Genomic DNA, 13,856 nt, shown 5'->3' on the forward strand with positions numbered 1-13,856 from the left:
CACCCAAATCAAAATAAAATTAAAAAAAAAAAAAAGAGTCAGGTGCCCAGATGTGTGGATAACCTAGCCTTCAGAAGATCCCAGCTGGAGCCTCCTGGGTCTCTCCTTTGAGATGTCAGACACTGGGGACCAGATAAGCCTTACCTGCTGTACCTTTTCTAAGGTCCCGACAGAAATCATGACAGATCATAAATGGCCATTAAATTTTAGGGTAATTTGTTGTGCAACAACAGAGAGCAAGCACATCCCAGGAACACTTACAAAATATTTGCACTGTGTCAGGCACTGTACTTACCGCAAGAAGGCTTCGTAGAGCCAGGATGGGGGTGGCAGACAATAAACAGCTGCATGAACAAGAACATACCAAAGGTATTAGTGCTATGGTTGATGTTAAGTGAAAAATGTAACTGAGTATGATGACTTGGGTCATTTTACATCAGGGAATCATTTTACATCAGGGAGGCTCTAAAGAGTGATATTATGTCAGGATTAAAGGACAGAGGCATCCCCAGAATTCTCATGGTGGCCTATGCTGAAAGATACACCTCCACCCCCACCCCCACACCCCTGGGTACCTTGCTAGCTTGTGAACTCTATCGGACAATGGCAAAACCATTGCTCTGTGTAGCATGAGAGCCCTGGCCTTGCCCAACCTACCCTGGCCACCAACGGAACCAGTAAACCCTGCCCCAAGAGGCAATGCCAGCAGCAAAGCTGGGCCTAATGTAAAAGAAGCAGCCAAAGCATTAAAAATAATATTTATTTTTACTTTTGAAATAATTATAGATTCCCAGAAACTACAAAGATATACAGAGAGACTTTGTGTACCTTTTACCCAGTTTCCACCAATGGTTATATGTTAAGCAATATAGTACAAAATTAATACCCTGGGGATTGACAGTGGTACAATGCGTGTGTATAGTACTATTTCATTTATCACATATGTAGATTCTGAAACCAGCACTGCAATCAAGATACAGAACTATTTCATCACCACAAAGATCTCCCTCATGCTACCCCTTTACAGTCAAGCCCCACCACCATCCCTGACCCTTAGCAATCACTAATCCGTCTTCCATTTCTGTAATTTTATCATTTCAAGAAAGTTATATAAATGGAAACATATTATTTACATTTACTGTAATTATTGACATGTTAAGGCTTAACTTTACCATTTTATTTCTTGTTTTCTGTTTGTTCCCTATTTTTTGTTTTTGTTTTATTTCTCCTGCCTTCCTGTGGGTTACTTGAACATATTTTAGAATTCCATTTTGATTTTTCTATAGTGTTTTTGAGTGCATCTCTGTTTTCAGTGGTTGCTGTAGATATTGCATTATATATACATAACTTACAACAGTCTACTGGTGTCACTTTACCAGTTTGAGTATTATACAGTGTTCCCTTTACATCCCTTTACCCTTACTTACCAATATATACTATATTTCTCTTTAATATTTCCTCTCATGCATTGAAAGTTGCATCATACAATGTTATAATTTTTGCTCCAACTGTCAAACATATTTTAGAAAATTTAAGCAAAGAAGTCTATTGTATGGGAGGGGAAAGGAGGAAAATCACTAAGTAGAGAGTAAACAAATGTTAACTTGGGTGAAGAGAAAGGCAATATACAATAAAGGGAGGTCTGCACATTATGACCAAGGCAAAGGAAGACACTGGGAGAAGGCCAAGAGTTAAAGGCAAAAAAGATAAATTGTATTACATACACAATCCTGCAAAAACAGTAATAAATAATTATGTACAAGTGGATAGATACATAGATAGACATACAATCTGAACAGGGGTGGGAAGGCAAATGGGACTACACCACCACATGTACATAAGTTTGGCAGAGGATATTTCTACACATGTATTTGTATGTGCTACAAATATATCAATATATATAGTAGAGCATACAGAGGCAAAGTTTTGAAAACTTCTTAGCTGTAACCAAACACCTTAAAGAAGTGAGGCACTGGGCTTGTGGGTTTAGGACCATAGTCTCGGGGAGCATCTAGGACAATTGGCATGACAGAGGGCACAAAGACAATGTTCTACCTCCTACTTTGCTGAATAGTGACTGGAACCTTAAAAGCTTGTGAGCAACCATCTAAGGAATGGCCATTTAAGGTCACTCCCCATCCAGAGCAAAGAAGAGTGAAGAAAATCAAAGATAAATGTAAACAAGTAGTCCAAAGGACTAATGGGCAACATGAACCACAGTCTTCCCTACCCTGAAACCAGAAGAACTATATGGTACCCAGCTGCCACTACTAACTGCTCTGATCAGAATCAGAATAGTAGGTCCTAGATAGAGTGGGAGAAAAATGTGGAACAAAGTTCAAAATCATAAAAAAAGATCAGACTTATTTGTCTGATAGAGACTTGTGCAACTCCTGAAACTGTGGCCCTTAGATACCCTTCAAACCTGGAATTGTACAGGCCTATAAACTCACTGCCATAGGGTCAATTCCAACTCATAGTGACCTTTTAGGACAGATTAGAACTGACCCATAAAGTAAATTTTTACAAAAGCAGACTGTCCCAACTTTCTCCTGCAGAGTGGATGGTGGGTTCAAACTGCCAATCCTTATGTTGAGCAGCCAAATGCCTTAATCACTATGCCATCAGAGATCCTTAGACAGGCTTATCAGGTGAATAATAACACCAAAGAGATATGCAGATCTTAGAAAAATCAACTATATGAGATCAAAAGGGCTGCATTTGCCCATGGACAAAGCTCAGAAGGCAGGAAGAGACAGAAAAGAAGGATGAGTGAAATGGGGAACACAGGGAAGAAGAGGGAAGAGTATTATTATGTTGGAGGGATTACAACTAATGTCATGTGGTAGCTAAGGTTATGTGTCAACTTGGCTGGGCCTGGTTTTGAGTGGCTGGGCAACTGGATGTAGTATTCCCCATGATGAGACTGGTAATCAACTCTATGGTGGAATCTACTGTGAGCAGTTGAGTAGCTGCCTTAGGGATGTGTCTGCTGCTAGTATATAAGGAAGGAGAAGATTTAGGAATGGTCTGTAGCTTTTGGCATGCTTGAATCCTGCATGTAGCTGAGTCACTATTCAGCAGCCTCCCATGCTGTCTGCCAATCTTGGGACTCTATCTTCCACTGACACTTCAAAAACCGTTGGATCAGCCAGAGCATGTGGCCCAACTGGCAGAGTGACTTGCATGGCAGCTATAACCTGTTGCAGAGTCATGTCTTATTCTGGACCCAACTCAAAACTAGCAGCTTTTTGAATCACTTGATAAAAAGGCCAGAGTAGCGCTCCCAAATGAGGGATATGTTGCCTTCATAATCCAAAAAATCTCACTAGCTTGTGCCCCCTTTTTAGTTGGAGGAGGGGCCAGATGTAACACCTTATCCTTCACTTTAGAAGAAACAAGCCCCACACCACTCCAAACAAAACCAAACTCATTGACATCGAGTCAATTCCGACTCATAGTGACCCGTTTTGGGGTTTCCAAGGTGGTAAATCTTTATGGAAGTAGATTGTCCAGTCTTCCTTCCATGGAGTGGCTGGTGGGTTTGACTGCCAGCCTTCTGGTTAACAGTCAAATGCGTGTTCACTAAGGTGGAAGGCACTTAAATTTTTGTTGAATTAATTTTCCACCCTGTAGCATTTAAATATCTTATGAATAAATCTAGAGTCAATGATACTTCTTCCTTACTAGATCCAATAATCATAATGTCATCAATGTAATTTATCAACATTATGTCTTGTAGAAAGGAAAGGTGATCAAAGTCCCTGAGGACTAAATTATGACATAGGGCTGAAAAGTTGAAATACCTCTGAGGTAGAACAGTGCAGATGTATTGCTGGATTTACCAGCTGATGATAAATTTCTTCTGATTGTCATTTGAAACCAGAATTGAGAAAAAGGCTTTGGCCAGATCAATAGCTCCATACTAGATACCAGGTATGTGTTAATTTGCTCAAACAACGAAACCACATCTGCAACAGCAGATGCAATTGGAGTCACCACCTGCTTAAGTTTATGATAATAGGCAAGTTTAATGAGGATGTAGTAAAATCCTACGCACCCTTCAAGTCCTTGATGGTGGCTTTAATCTCTCCAATTCCTCCAGAAATGCAGTACTGCTTTTGGATTACTGTTTGCTTTGGTAGGGGAAATTCCACTGACTTCCACTTGGATCCAATTTCTTCCCAATCAGTGCCCTCAATGCTGGGAATTCAATTGGTGTTATAATTCAACCACTCCTATGATAAGACTCTGGGTATGGTTTTTGGCAATAGCACTGTATTACTACAAAAAAATAAGGCTTTCTTTCAAGGCACAAGTGGTAACTATCAGGTCTTCTATGTGGTGCTTGAGCTGTGACTCTGAAACTCTGAGCTCATCTTTTTCCCTCACCATTTTTTCAAACAAAAGTAGGACCAAGCAACAATTTCCTTATACTTCTCATTCTGACAGAATTGTAGAAAAGTATCAAATATACAATCATACAGAGGCTTTGTCTCTCACAAATATTTGATCCAATGGTGGTGATATTTTGTGTACTTCTATTGCCACCTCATACCATGCATTAGCAGTGCCCTCTTTATTGTTGGATGAAGAGTCTTCAATGCCTTCAAAACTAGTTAGAGTTGATGACCAATATTGAAAAGTCATCCTTATGGTTTTGTTCCTCTAGGACTATTCTGTGGAAGAAAGATACCAAGCCACATGAGGATAGCCTAGAAGCAAAAGCTCAGAAGAGATAAGAACCTTCCTCCAGAGCCAACACAGAAAGAAAGCTTTTCCCTGGAGCTGACACTCTGAATTTGGACTTACATCCTCCTGAACTATGAGCAAATAAGTTTCTATTTGTTAAAGTCACCCACTTGTGGTATTATTGTTATGGTATCACTAGATAACTAAGACAGAATTTGGTACCAGCAGTGGGATGCTGCTGTAACAGATATCTAAAATGTGGAAGTAGTTTAGGAATTGGATAATGGGTGGTGGCTGGAAGAGTTTTGAGGTGCTTAATATTAGAAGCTTAGATTTCCTTGAAGAGACAGTTGGTAGAATTTATGAATGTCAAAGGCAATTCTGGTGAGGGGTCAAAAGGAAGTGAGCAGAGCTATGGACAAAGTCTCTATCATTTTAGAGAATACATGTGGCACCAGCAGTAGAATATTACTAGAAACTTGGATATTAACTGTGCTTCTAGTGAAGCTTTGAAAGAAAATGATGAACTTTTGTGGTAGTTAAGGTTATGTGTCAACTTGGCTGGGCCTGTTTTTGAGTGGCTGGGCAGCTGGATGTACTATTCCCCATGATGCGACTGGTAATCAACTCCATGGTGGAATCTACTGTGAGCAACTGAGTAGCTGCCTTAGGGATGTGGTCTGTTCCCAGTATATAAGGAGAAGATTTAGGAATGGTCTGTAGATTTTGACACGTTTGAATCCTGCATGTAGCCAAGTCATTATTCAGCAGCCTACCATGTTATTCAGCCTGCTGATCTTGGGACTCTCAATGGACTTGAATCAATGGCCTGCCATGTGGTTTGGTAATATCAGGACGGTGCCTTTTTACTTGCTGACTTTGGGATTGTCAGCCTCAGCAGCCAAGAGCTGCCTGAGTGAAGAAAGCCTCTAGCTTCAGTGGGGCAGGAGCAATAAGCAGAGCTGAAGCCCAGGGTCAAGGGGCTTTCACCTAGCCCCTAGAGCCTGGCACTTTGAACTTGGACTTCTAGACTCCAAAACTGTAAGAGAATAAACTCTTGTTTGTTAAAGCCATCCCATTTGTGGTATTTCCTGTTAGAGCTGCACCAAGTAATTAAAACAGATTATGGCACTGAGAGAGTGGGATGCTGCTCTGACAAATCCTAGACCCGAGATCCTGGCAGACAGATGGCAGCATTAGATAGCAACAGGATTACCAGCCCATGAAGGAGAAAGCTGGAGGTCATTGGGTAGGCAGCTTCCTGGCAGAGTGAGTTGCCTTTGGGCAAGAACTGGTAGAAGACACCAGCATGAAGTGGTGTATCAAGTTGGCTGGCCCATGGAGCAAGAAAGGTGAGTGCTTTTTCTGCAGGAAGATTCCTGGCAGAGTGAGTTGCCTTCAGCATTAATTGGCAGAAGTGCAAAGACCAAGGAAATAGGTAGCAGAGCTGCCTCAGCCTCGAAGGGTAGGACTATGGCCTCCAGGGGTGGAACCACCACAACCCCCTAGGTTTCAAAGAGTCAGATCTTCACCAACTTGGGTCTGCAGTGTAGGGCTGCTCATTCATGTGGGTCAGTGGGATGGGGCCATAGCTGCTGCCCAAAAGTGAGGGGGCAGGGCTGCCATACCCAAGAGGTAGAGGAATGGGGCTTGCCAGGGCAGGGGGGTGAGGTCCCCACTCAGATGAACTAGGGGACTGGAGCTACCCAGTGAAGGAGAGCTGTACAGGTGTCACCGAATGAAGATCTATACAGGTGCCAAGTTGACAAGGGGTGAAACTGTGGTAGTTGAGGTTATGTGTCAACTTAGCTGGGCCTGGTTTTGAGTGGCTGGGCAGCTAGATGTAGTATTCCCCATGATGAGACTGGTAATCAACTCCATGGTGGAATCTACTGTGAGCAGCTGAGTAGCTGCCTTAAGGATGTGGTCTGTTCTCAGTATATAAGGAGAAGATTTAGGAATGGTCTGTAGCTTTTGGCATGCTTGAATCCTGCATATAGCTGAGTCATTATTCAGCAGCCTACCATGTTGTCTGCTGACCTTGGGACTCTCAATGGACTTGAATCAATGGCTTGCCATATGGTTTGGTAATATAGGGACTGTGCCTTTTTACTTGTTGTCCTTGGGTTTGTCAGCCTCAGCAGCCAGCAGCTGTCTGAGTGCAGAAAGTCTTTAGCTTCAGTGGGCTGGGAGCAAGAGGCACAGCTGAAGCCCAAAGTCAAGGGGCTTTTACCTAGCCCCTAGAGCCTGGCACTTTGGACTTGGACTTCTAGACTCCAAAACTGTAAGAGAGTAAACTCCTGTTTGTTAAAGCCATCCTATTTGTGGTATTTCCTGTTAGAGTAGCATGAAGTAACCAAAACAACATGTGATTTGACAATGGAGGAAGGGTAATGCTTTTATGCAGTGACAAAGAACTTGTCTGAATGATGTTTAAATGTTTGGTAGAAGGTAGAACTTGTAAGTGATGAATGTGGATATTTGGCTGAGGAGATTCCTAAGGAAGATCTTAAAGAGATCTTGGTTATTCCTTGTTGCTTATACTAAAATGTGAGAAGAAAGAGATGGACTTAAAAATGACCTGTGCAAAAATGAAAACAGAACTTAAAGATTTGGAAGATTCTGTTATACAAACTAATGACACATGTCCAGGAATTTTCACCAAGGATGTGGCTACATAATCTTTTGTTAAAGAAATTAAGCCTAGAGTAGTGACTGGGATCTTAAAAGCTTGCAAGAAGCCATCTAGAGGCAACAATGGGTCTCTCCTCATCCAGAGCAAAGAAGAATGAAGAAAACCAAAGATTCATGAAAACAATTAGTCTAAGCAACTGGTACACCATGCTATCTGCAGCATATACAGCTATGAGACCAGAAGAACTAGATGGTGCCTGGCTACCACTGTCAACCACTCAGAGGGGGATCTATGTAGGAGATCCTGGATAGAGAAGGAGAACAATGTGGAACAAAACTCAAAATCATTTGGGGGAAATAAAAAGGGAGGGGGACCAGGTTTGCTGATCTGATAGAACCACTGAGACTATGGCCCCTACTTGCCCTTCAGGTCTGGAATTGAACCCACACCTGTGCTTCAAGCCAAACAAAAGACAGGCATATGAGTGAATATTTACCAGAGCTAGATACACTCCTTGGAGAAAACAATCATAGGAGAAAGAAAAGCTGCTTATGCACAGGGAGATAGCTCACGGGGCAGGAGTGCATGGAGGGATGGACACAGGAAAGAGTGGGAGGGGAGCTGTTGCATTGGGGTAAACTGTAATCAATGTCATGAGACAAAGTGTATGTGAACTGTTGCATGGAAAGTGAATTTGCTCTGTAAACTTTCACCCAAATCACAATTTAAAAGAGAGAGAGAGAGAGAGAGAGAGAGAGAGAGAGATTAAACCTAAGGATCTAACCTACTACCTCAGCACAAAACCTATCAGCTAAGACTAAAGAGAACAGAGAAAGAATAAAAGGAAAGAATGTTGTCTGCCTCTTGGAATTCTTCAGGCAATAAACAGGCCAAAGGAGCTACATCTGTTCTCTTCCAATAAAAGAAAAGGAAAATTCCTAGAGCATCTTGGAGATCAGCAGAATTGTTAGAAGGAGCATGGGAAGGAGGGCCTTCCTGGCTTCAAAAAGTAGAGTCACAGCCTCCTTGGTTTAGAAGAGTCAGATCTTCACCAACTCAGTTCCAGAGTGTGGGGCTGCCATTTATGTGTGGCAGCGGTGGGGCTGCTGCCCAAAGATGAGGGGGCAGGACTGCCATGCTCAAGGGGCGGAAGAATGGATTCTGCTCGGGTCAAGGGGATGGGGTCACCACTGAGATGAATGAGGAAAGTGCGACTGCTCAAAGCCAAGGGAGCAGACTTGCCATCTCAGTGGAGATGAAGCTGATGCCCAGGGCCAGGGCTTTTGACCCAGAATCCAGAGGGTATGGCCAACACCCAGAGTCTGGAGGGCAGGGTATTCCCCAGATGAGCTCAGAGAAATAGGATTATTTTCAAGACTTGAGAGCTAATGTAAATTGTTTTGTTGGGTTTTGGACTTTTTTGGTGCCTGTTATCCTTTCTTTCCCCCCAGTTTCTCCTATTTGTAATAGAAATATCTACTTTCTGCCTGTTCTACCATTATACATTGGAAACAGATAACTTGTGGTCTAGATTTCACAGATTCAAAGGTGAAGAATTTTGTCCCAGGATGGAATATGCCTAAAGCCTCACCCGTATTTTATTTAGATATTCATTCAGAAGATGAGATTTTGGACTTGGAGTTGACTTAAGACTTTTGGGATGACGTGATGGGGTGAATGTGTTTTGCATAGGCGGCAACATGAATTTGGGGGGCCAGAGGGTGGAATGGTTTGAATTGAATTATGTCCCCCCAAAATATGTGGTGTAAATATTAACCTCTATGCTTGTTGCTACAATCCTATGTGGGCATGGGTTCTTTGTTATGTTAATTAGACAGGAATAGGGTTTGGGTGTGTTTTCAGTCAGTCTCTTTTGAGATATAAATGGGATATAAAAGCAAAAGAAAAGCAGTGATAGGGGAAGAGAGATGTCAAGTCACATGAAGATCACCCAGGAGCAGAAGCTCAGAAAAGACAAGGACTTTCCTTTAGAGATGACAGAGAGAGAAAGCCTTCCCCTGAGCCAGCACCTTGAATTTGGACTTCTGGAGGTAGGTGAGAGTGCTTCAAGTTAGATGGGTAACACTAATGTACCAGAGGAGCAGGAGGCTGGCAGGTTAGCAAGAATAGAGTGAGGGGGAAGGGAGGGAAGGAACTAAGTCCAGAGCAGTGCATGGGTACATGTGAGTCCATGTGTTTGTGAGTGCATGTGTATGGTTGTGAGTGTGAATATGAGTGTGTGTGTACATGTGAACAAATATGTGTTTGTGCATGTGTTATTGCATCCACACACTGCCTGGGATCTGGGGCCCAGTGTGGTGTGTGAAAGTTGTCTTCTATTGAAGGAAGCCCTTAAAGGATCTGGGCAAGGGCGCGAGGTCATCATGATGTGTAGAATGGAGTGGAGGAGGGGCAGAGTGGAAGCTGGAGATGGAAAAGAGGCCTGAGGCCCTCAGGGCAGGAGATGGCAAGAAGTGCTGTTGGTGAGGAATGGGTAGATTAGAAATCTGGGAAATAGCGGTGCCAGAGTCAGATGTCAGGACAGCCTCAGCTTTGAGGCCTTGTGGCTGGGGTCAGTGAGCCATGGAAGGGGGCATCAGGACCCTCTGTGTTCCTCTCTGGTCCTCCATCTCCATCCATTAGCCTATGGGACCTGCTCTGAGGAGGGAAGAGACATCACCGAATATGATTTTGCAAAAAGCTCCGAGTCACAGCCATGTGGAAAAACCCTGGAGTTTCAGCAGCAAGGAGCACTGGAGATTCTAAGGGGATTTCCTCCCCGAGTACCCCAGACAGAACTAGGTACCTAGGAAAGGCTCTAAACTCTCCAAGGAACTTTCCTGACCTTTTGAACTGCAAAGGCATACAGAAGCAAAACCCACAGAGGAAACCAGGGGAAGAAGGGCTGATAAGTCTCGTCCTGACTCATTTCCTTTCCTGTTATGTGGGGAGAGAACCTGACGGCAGACCTGGGTTCAAATCTTGGCTCTTCTCCCTGTACTTCTCCACCTGCATATAGGCCTGTGGAGTCCTGCCTTGGAGGAGACAAAAAGACCGGGAAAGGACACGTGTGGGGGCACAGACCTGAACTAGGTTGGTGGTGGGCTCAGGGATACAGAATGAGTCCACAGTCATCAACTCATGAGTGATGATATTTACTCACCATTATTTCTCCAACAAAGGACCTTTCCCCACTTTTCTACTGGATTCTGACTTTTTTCTTAGTGATTCCTTGGAGTTATTTATATATTCTGGCTAAAACTCCTCTGCCAATTACATGTGTTGTAAGTATGTTTTCCTAGATCCTGGCTTGCCTTTTTACCTTCTCTTTTACAATTATTAATGAATAACAATTCCTAATTTTAATATACTCAAATTTATCAATATTTTCATTTATTTATTTATTTTTTAAGGACCTCTGGTAGCATAGTGCCTAAGTAAGACATTTCACTGCTAACCAGAAGACTGGCAGTTCAAACTCACCAGCCACTCTTCAGAAGGAAGACCTTGCCCAAAGTCATAAGTAACCCAGTCTATTGTCGTCTAGTTTCCTGTATCACATGGAGGCTTTGAGTCTACTAGTGTGGATGGGTGTACATGACATGAGGTAGGGATTATTGGAGGGTTTAAATAAGAGGATCTCATAGTTAGATTCCATTTTGAAAATGTTTTGCTGGCTGTTGTCTGGAGAGTTTCAGGGAGCATGGAAAGGAAGTGAATCTTGAGGAGAGAAGTTCAGGTGAAAGAAGATGGCATCTGGGACAAGTGCAGGCAGAAGGAAGCAGGAAATTGGGAATAAGTTTGGTGGAAGAATTGACAGGACTGGGTGATGGGAAGGGTGTGGGGGAATGGAGACACCAGAGATCCCTGGCTGGCTCAGGGAGTGTGGCACCTTCATACAGAAAGAGTGGTTTTGGCCACTCAGAGTCCAGTGTCCTTCCTCCACTTCTCCAAGAGACACTGGCGATGTGGGCTGGAACTTGGAAGACAGGCCCAGACTGGAGGAGCTGGGCATTGCTTTACAGAGTGTGATAGCCTTAAGGAGTGCCTGCCTTTTGTGGCCACGTGGAGGGTATGTTGGCAAGGAGATAGCAGGAGCAGACAGAGGTGGGAGACAGGTGGGAGCAGTGAGCAGTGATCACCCAGGAAAGAACCAGTTGAATGTTTTCTGAGAGCAATGGTGGAATTCACACAAGCATTCTCATTGCAGTTGCACTGCAGCCATGGGAGGGGTCAGCTATGCCCACGTTAAGAGGAAAGTGAGGCTTAGAGGGCAGAAATACTTGTTCCACATTAACCAACCTCACCGGAAGTCCATGAAGAAGGAAAGGTCTCTTTTGTTGGGAGGTGCAGTGCAGCAGGGCAAGTCCAGCTCTGCCACCTACCAGCTAGGGCACTGGGGCAAGTCACTCATTTCTCCAGCCTCAGTTTCTCTATAAAGGTAGCAAAGCCTGGTACAGAGTCAACACTACATTTTTTTCTCTAAATTTTATTTTGTTGTTGAGAATATGTATAGCAAAACATACACCAATTCAACAGTTACTACATGTTCAATTTAGTGACATTGATTACATTCTTTAAGTTGTACAACCATTCTCACCCTCCTTTTCTGAGTTGTTCCTCCCTCATTAACATCAACTCACTGCCCCCTAAGAGTCCTATCTTTTGAGTTGCTGTTGTCAATTTGATCTTATATTGATCTTAAAAGAGCATAATGCTCAAGGCAGACATTTCTTACTAGTTAAGTTAAACTGTTGTTTGATTGGTTTTAAGATGAATTCAAGGGATATTTTTGGTTTAAGTTTTAACTGTTGTCTCAGGGCAGTAGTTTCATGGGTTTATCCACCCTCCATGACTCCAGAAAGTCTAGAGTCTATGAAAATTGGAAATTGTGTTCTTTATTTCCCTCCTTTTGATCAGGATTCTTCTATGCAAACTTTGATCAAAATGTTCAGTAATGGTAGCTGGCTACCATCCAATTCTTCTAATCTCCTGGTAAAGGAGGCAATTAGCCACACATTCCATATCTTCCTCCTATTCCTGACTCTCTGTTGCTGATGATGAATAAAGACCAACTATACCCTGCATGGCTGTTTGCAAGCTTTGAAGATTCCAGGCACTACCCAATGAACTAGGAGGTAGAACAGAAGCACTAAACATGTTATTTGGCCAATTAATTGGATGACCCATGAAAGCATGACCCTACATCTCCAAATGAAGGAATCAAATCCCATGAGGTGTTTGGTTGTACATAAGCAGCCTCAGCAACTACTCTTCTTCTTTTTTTTTTTTGTCATTGTTTTAAATCTATCACACAACTTTTGTCAATTCCACTTTTTACAGGTATACAGCTTATTGATATCAGTTACAATTATCTGTGCAACCCTACCCTTAATCAATGTAATTTTTCCATTATCATCAACCCCCTTTTTCTCCCCTCCCTCCTGACCTTGGTAATCACTAACAAACTTTGATCTCTGTGCATTTGCCTTGTCTATTTTTTTTTTTTTTTAATGAGTAAGTTCACAATATTTGTCTTTTTGTGATTGGCTATTTTGCTTATCATAATGTCTTCAAGCTCCCTCCATACTGTAGCATGTATCAAGACTTCATTTCTCCTACTGGCCGAGGAGTACTCCATTGTATGTATATACCACATTTTGTTCATGCCATCTGTTGATGGACAGTTAGGTTACCGCCATTTTGGCTATTATGAGTAGTGCTCCAATGAACACTGGTGTACAAGTCTCTTGGAGAGTGTGCTTTCAAGTCCTTTGAGTATAATACCTAGGAGTGTAAGTGCTGGGCTATATAGTAGTTCTGTTTTTAGTTGTTTGCAGAACTGCCACACTGTTTTTCACAATTCCCATTTTGCATTCCAGCAATGGATAAGTATTCCAATTTCTCCACATCCTGGCCAACATTTATTATTATTATTATTATTTTTTAAAATCTCAGCCATCCTTTGTTGTTGTTGTTAGGTGCCAGCAAGCTGGTATTGACTCATACTGATCCTATGTACAAAGAATGAAACACTGCCCAGTTCTGTACCATTCTCCCAATCACTGCTATGTTAGAGCCCATTGTTGCAGCCACTGTGTCAATCCATCTCATTGAGGGTCTTACCTTTTTTCTCTGACTCCTTACTTTACAAAGCATGATATTCTTCTCCAGAGACTGTTCCCTTCTGATAACATGACCAAAGTACAAGAGACAGAGTCTGGACATTCTCACTTATAAGGAGCATTCTAGTTGTACTTTTTCCAGGATAGATCTGTTTGTTCTTCTGGCAGTAGATAGTATATTCAATATTCTTTACCAACACCACAATTCAAATGCATCAATTCTTCTTAGGTCTTTTTTATTCATTGTCCAGCTTTCACATGCATATGAGGCCATGGAAAAGATAATGGCTTGGGTCAGGCCCACCTTAGTCTTCAAAGTGACAGTTTTGTTTTGTAACACTTTAAAGAAGACTTTTGCAGCAGGTTTGCCCAATGCAACTTTGATTTCTTGATGGCTGCTTCCC

The sequence above is a fragment of the Orycteropus afer genome, unplaced genomic scaffold (assembly GCF_000298275.1).
Source record: "Orycteropus afer afer isolate SDZICR_OR568_19922 unplaced genomic scaffold, OryAfe1.0 scaffold00843, whole genome shotgun sequence".
NCBI lineage: Eukaryota > Metazoa > Chordata > Mammalia > Tubulidentata > Orycteropodidae > Orycteropus > Orycteropus afer.